Below are 6,398 nucleotides of genomic sequence, written 5' to 3'. Positions count from 1 at the left end.
GTCTCTCTCCTGTGTGGATTGCCTGATGTTTAACAAGGTCTGACCTCTGTATGAAACTTTTTCCACAGTCTAAGCATTTATGGGGTCTCTCTCGTATTTGGCTTATCTGGTGTGTAATTAGTGCTGACTTCCAATTCAAACATTTCCTGCACTCAAGGGACTGATAGGGTTTCTCTCCCGAGTGGCCTCTCCCATGGTTATTGAGGTCTGAGCGGTTATTGAAGCTTTCTCCACAGTCCAAGCATTGAAGGGGTTTCTGACCAGTATGGAGTGTCTGATGTGTCACAAGGTGTGATCTCAAAATGAATCCTTTCCCACATTCGAGGCATGGATAGGGTTTTTCTTCCTTGGGATTTGTCTGCTGGGCTGTGGGATCCTTGTCTCCTGCCCAACATTGAATGGATTCATCCACTTTCTTCTTTGGGTGTTTTCCCAGCAGCCTCTCTGACCTGTGCCTATTTCCCCAGGCGTCTCCCTCTTCCAAGCACTGGAAAAAATTCCCTTCAGCTCTTCGCACAAAGGTCCCCTGTGGTTCCATTTCCCCAGGAACATGCTCATGATGATTCCCCTCCTCCTTCTCACTCACTCTGTCATCATCTGCTGGGAGAGAGACAATCCAGACAGGAGTCATTGTGCTGGGGAGAAAGAGGAATAGCACAGAGCGAAAACCCAACATGCTAATACTGTGAAGACTGAGTAATTGGATTCTGCCTCCACTTCCCACCCAAACACTCAGAGGGATGGAAAGATGGGAAGGAAACTCCTGCAGCTAACAGGACGGGTGGAAAGCTGTGAGTGATATCTACTGACTACAGCTCTGTTCTGCTGACTACAGCTCTGTTCGGTGAGATGAGGAAGAACTGAGGGCTTTTACTCATACCACAATTTGGGGATTCTCAACTTTTTCCTTCATTAGCCAGATGGTTTCAATGTCAGTCCTCACCTGTGCGGGTGCCTCTCGAGATCTCTCTTTCCTCCGAGGCCTGGAGATTGGGCACCCAAGGCTCTTCCCCTCGTTCCAGTCGGGCGATCAGCTCAGGTTTGGGAATGGGAAATCCTGCGCAGGAGTGAAATCAGACCAGATGAGGGTAAATGGAGTATCAAGAAAGTGTCTTTCATAAAGGGCATTCCATGTCCCGGTGCTGTGCTGGGAGAATCTGGAATCCAAGAGGACGGGAACATGGTCACTGAGCCCCCTTGAAGTAGGGAGACGTCTGGGGAGGTGGGGAGAATTGTTACGCCCTCACTAGCAGTTTCCAGGATCTGTGCACTTTGAGGGCTTTGCTGATGCACACACAGCTCTAGAGTTAAACCCCTGCCTATTTCTAAACCTGCAGAGCCCTCCCTATGGCTGGAGTAATTCCCAAGGAGGCAGGTGAAAAGGGATTCTCTGTGCGAATGAGAAACAATATAGACAATACATGGCTTCTCCCCCTTGAAAGCTGGAGGGGTGGGGATGGTTTAGCACGTCCATTAGGTTTGACACCCGTATCCCATTGGTGAGGGTATGGAGATGCACGTCTCTCTCACACGGCAGCTGTGGATTATAGAACCCATTCCCCTTCAATCTAACTGACCAGGGGAAGAACCTGACCAGATGCAGCAATGCAGGCCCTACACTTTCTAATAACGGAGGGGATGGGAATCCCTTACCCAGCGAGGTCACCGTCTCGTAGTTCTCCTGCATGACGTCCCTGTAGAGGGCTCTCTGAGCGGGGTCCAGCAGAGCCCCCTGCCCCTGGGTGAAATACACAGCCACATCCTCGAAGGTCACCGGCATCTGAAACAACAAGAGTCCCCCGCTTAGCACCTGCTGCCCCAGCCACAATCCCACTAGTCACGGGAAAGGAAGAAAGAAAAAATAAAAGCATCTCGGAAGCTCTGGGAGGACCAGAGTAGCAGAATTCCTCTCTCACCCTGCTCAGAGCACCAGGAGTCTTCATGGGGTGTGGAGAAGGTGAGAGCTCCTTGGCCCCCCAGCAGACGGAGCAGGGCAGGGTCTTCTCATTTCCCACATGCCTGCCAGCCACAGGCTGATATGGGAAGCAGAGCCCTGAGCCGGGGACAGGGACAGAAATCTCAACAACTTCCCTTCGTATTTCACAGCAGCCCCTGGCTAGTGGGTTCAGGCTCCAGCACTGGGAGTCTGGAAAATGTTCCCAGGCCTGTCCAAGGGAGTTGTGTCCTATTTGAGAAATGGGGGAGTCTCCCCCCACACTGTCAATGGACCTGCTCAGAAAATCAGCAGGTTTATCACACCCTGTCTCCTCCCTGCTTCATCCTGTGTCTTTCCTGCCCCTACCGCTCTACAACACCCCCCCTACAGCTCCCTGCAAATCCCCTTCCTGAGCTGGCTCCATCACAGACATTTCCCTTCCCTGTCCTCTGGAAGATGGGACGAGCTGGAGCGAAATCTGGACGTGATTCCTCAGCCTGTCAGGGTGAGAGGGGCGATTGGGGAGGTTACAGCGGGGGCTTGAGTCCATGTCACACCCCGATTCCCCCCTAGCTCTCTCCCTGCAGACAGACGCTCTGGACTCTGCCATGCTGCCAGGTCAGGCCCCTCCCAGCAGAACTAAACCCACCGGGGACACTTTTAAATCCTCCCAGTAACAACATCTCTGCGCCAAATGGTAGAAAAAGAGCAGAACCAAAAGAGGCACTTTGGGGGGCTCCCCATGATATTATCGTGTAACCTCCTCTAGCTCTCCCCCTTCTCCCCAGGTAGTGCGGGGTTCAGCAGAGTCAGCAACTGGCTTTTCTTTTCTCAGCTCCTCCCCTTGTTCCCAGGAGAGCTGACTGCGGGGGGGGGGGGGTTTGCAGGGAATGGGTCTGGGCAGGGCTGGGAGCTGGGAACCTCCCTCCCCACTTCTTGCTCCTGCTGCCCTTCAAGTCTCTCCACTCTCCCTTTTTATCTTCTTCCCCCACTCTGGGAGAACAGGCGACTGCCCCATTGTCGTGGGCCTTTGCTCTCATTGGGCAGCTCAGCCACTGACACTGCTAACAGGGGTTTGAACCTGGCTGTGTCCATGGGGGCAGCAGCTCTGGGACTCGCAGACACACAGGGAACCCCCTCCCCATGTAGGCAAAACTCACCAGCCAGTCCCTGAAAGGGGCCCTTTGTGCAGAGTCACTTTCCTGCCCGGCCCCAGCCCTTTCCCCCGGGTCTCTCCATCACCTGCAGGCTCCAGCTGAGGAGCTGGTGTCGGAAGAGCCAGGGGCTGCCCCTGGGACTGGTCCCAGCCACCGGAGAAAGTTCCCTCCTAGGCTAGGCACAGAGGGGTTTAACAGAGGTCTCTCCTCTGCTGGGTAAGAAGCAGCATCTCAATCTGGAGTCCCCAGTCAAAATGGAGGAGGCAGCTTCTGACGCAGGGAGCTCAACTCCAGAGCTCTAATAACATGAGCAGGGAGAGAGACACATGCCAGCCTCCTCCTCTCCCTTAGCAATAACCAGAGCCCTTTGGTGGTAGCAGATAAGGATGAGTCTCTCTGTCCTGCCTCTGCAGCCACCAGGGACAAGGAGGCAGAGGCTGATCTCATTGGCCCATCTGCACTCAACCCCTGCCACAACCAGCAGTTACTCCGGTCTGACAAGGGATCTGGCTGAGATCTGAATCCTGCCCAGAAATCAAACCAGGACCTCAAGCAGCCCCAAACACTCAGGAGATAGACCCAAAATCAGGAGTGTCTCTTTTTTATTTTTAAATCAAATAATAAATTGGAAGCAGGATGTGTGGGGAGGGTAGGAGGTTGCCTGTGGATATTTGCCTTGTAGCATCTGAGCTCTGAGGGGATAGTCTCCTCACCTCACAAGCCTGTTTGACCAGTTCCAGGGAAAAAATTCCCCACTGGCTGCTGGGTGGGGAAGCCCTTCACTCTCTCCTACCCCATGGGGCGGGGCAGCTGCCTTGTGTCTCTCCCTTCTTCATCTGCTCTTGCTCTCACATTCTCCCTCCAGCCTCCCCTCCCCACATCCCCTTTCCCTCGCAGTGATCCCCCGCAACTCTTCCCTTTATTCCAGCCTCGTACCCCTCAGCCCCATAATTCTCCTCCTACAGCCTGACTCTCCTGCATCGCCCCATCCTCCCTGTCCCCCATCCTGCCCCCTGCATTCCCATCATCCCTCTCCTGTCACCTAACGTATCCCTCTTCCCCCCTCCTGCAGCCCGGGTGGAAAACAGGAGGCACGGCTCCCGGGGGGGGTGGGGGTGAAGGTCTCTCTTACCTTCCCTCCAAGCAGTGCCCTCCCTGGGAGCAGGTGCTGAGGCCTGGGAAGGGGGCCCTGGCCAGGCTGGGGTCACTGCACTGGGAGAGGCTCCTGAGTAGCAGCGGGAAAGTTCCTGCCTTACAATATAAACCTCTCCTGTCAGCAGCCAGGAATGGGGATTCCGCACAGCAGTGACCAGTTACTGCAGTAACTGCGATTCACTTCCTGCTGCTGGGAATGAGGGACCCCACTGATTACTCCCACATCACTCCAGCTCCTTTTGGGCTCTAGCCATAAACCCATTAAACTGAAACCTCCCTGCCCCAGACCCTGCCCCTCAGAGCCTCCACATGCCCTGACCACAGCACTATGGGGGCATCATCCATAAAAGCCACCAAGTCAATGGGACAACAGAAAGGAGACATTCTGATCCCAGGGAGGGGGGAGAAGGGGCGTGTCTATGGAGACCCACAATTGTTCCAGAGAGTCCCCAATATCAACCGGGATTCGGGGTGAAGGGGTCCTGGTCCTAAAGAGGCTGCCCAGAACATCAGGGGACTCATTTCACAGTGCCACTGACTATGTGTGCGATTCGCTTTGTTAAGAGATTAGATCAGGCAGCAGTTTGTCAGAGATGGTCTCTGGTCTCCACACGAGGCTCGCTGGCTACTAGCTACTCCTGGGGGAGTTCTGCACTATTGCATGCGTGCATAATTAATGAGTCGTGCATATTTTTATTTTTTTGCGAAGAAAAAGCTTCTGCCAAAATGTTGCGGCAGTTCCAAATTTTTGCCCATCAGAGGGCGCTGTGACACAAGAACAGCAGGAGTTCCCAGCAGAAAATATCTTATGCAGTCCCACCTTTTTCCACCAGAGGGTGCTGTGGCAATAGAACACAGCAGCAGCTCCCAGCCAGCTAGGGAAGAGAAAGAGCATGCCTTCTTCACAGCGCCTGTCAGGCCAGGTCAGGAGACAGGGGCTATGGGGAAACAGACAGCATGGAGTGCTGAGGGGGGGGGTGTCAGACAGGGGCTCATAAGGACTAGTGGGAGAGGACAGACTGTGGCAGGGGCTGAATGGGATTGGAGGCACAGGGCCTCAGAGGGGAGGAAGGTGCAGGGCCACATGGTGATGGGGGAGGGGGTGCAGTGCTACACAGGGACAGAGGGTGGCTGAGTGTGGGCACAGAGACACATAGGGACAGGGGGTGGCTGAGTGGGGGCACAGAGCCATATGGGGATGGGGGAGGTGGTGTAGGGGCACATGGGGATGGGAGGAGTGGGTGTCTGAGGGGGTGGAGGAACACATGTGGACAGGGGGTGCAAGGACACATGGGGGTGCAGGAAAACATGGGGACGGGGCAGATGTGTGACTGAATGGGAGAGGCTAGGGGTCAGCCAGGGTCTGCATGGGGGAAGCTCCCTGACAATCCCTCCCCGCCTCCCAAAAAAATCTGTTCCATGCTTTACCCACCCATACCCCCAAACTCTCCAAAGCTCCTTCCCAGCAATTTACTTCCCTCTCCTTCAGCTCCTCCATTACCCCTGACTCCCCCAAGCCTTTGCATTGCTTCTGAGGGGTGCGGGAAATACGGTTCTGTATTGTAGTTTAAATGAATTATTACTCAGAGTTCTGTATTAATATGCCTAGTAAGGAATCCATTTGTCAAAAAACATTTCCTGAATCTTTTTGTTCTCTGTATTGTTACAGACATACTTGCAGACTGGTATTTTGAAATAAATTCCCAAAATAATTCAAACTGGCAGGATTATTATGTTATTGTGATGAATAAAATATGCAGAATTTTGCAGAATTTTAAAATATTATGCACAGAATTTTTAATTTTTTGTTGCAGAATTTTTAATTTTTTTGGAGCAAAATTCCCCCAGGAGTAACTAGCCCTGGACCTAATCTACAAGGCCTGCTCCCCTAACTCGGGCAACAAAGTTGTCACTTGTCAGTGCTTTGCAGCCAAGTTCCCTCTGGTGATTTGCAGGGCCAAATTAACCCGTCACTGGGCTCTAGACAAAACCCCCTTATGTCTGCCCCAGCCAGGGTGCCACTCATGGAACTGTCCCTCCTAGGCCACTGTGGGTATTTGTAGGGCTGCATAACCCATCACTGGGCTGTAGGCAAAACCTCTCACATCCACCCCACCTCCGGGACTCCCCGCTGGCGTTACAGCACAAAC

The 6,398-nt window shown here is 53.5% G+C and overlaps 1 long non-coding RNA gene across 2 annotated transcripts; it reads right to left on the bottom strand.

Moving 5' to 3' along the window:
- Positions 1 to 6: 6 nt before the first annotated feature.
- On the bottom strand, positions 7 to 1,681 carry LOC112113927. 2 transcript variants are annotated; one of them, XR_003369579.1, is made up of 3 exons: positions 1,654 to 1,681; positions 944 to 1,057; positions 7 to 600 (listed from the first exon to the last, which is right to left on the bottom strand). It is a non-coding gene; the product is annotated as an uncharacterized LOC112113927 (long non-coding RNA). The 2 variants fall into 2 exon arrangements; XR_003369580.1 differs by having other exon boundaries at positions 7 to 597.
- Positions 1,682 to 6,398: the final 4,717 nt, after the last annotated feature.

Source organism: Terrapene carolina, unplaced genomic scaffold (genome assembly GCF_002925995.2).
Source record: "Terrapene carolina triunguis isolate 2854851 unplaced genomic scaffold, T_m_triunguis-2.0 Scaffold51574, whole genome shotgun sequence".
Classification (NCBI taxonomy): Eukaryota; Metazoa; Chordata; order Testudines; family Emydidae; genus Terrapene; species Terrapene triunguis.
This window is presented reverse-complemented; position numbering and strand designations above follow the sequence as displayed.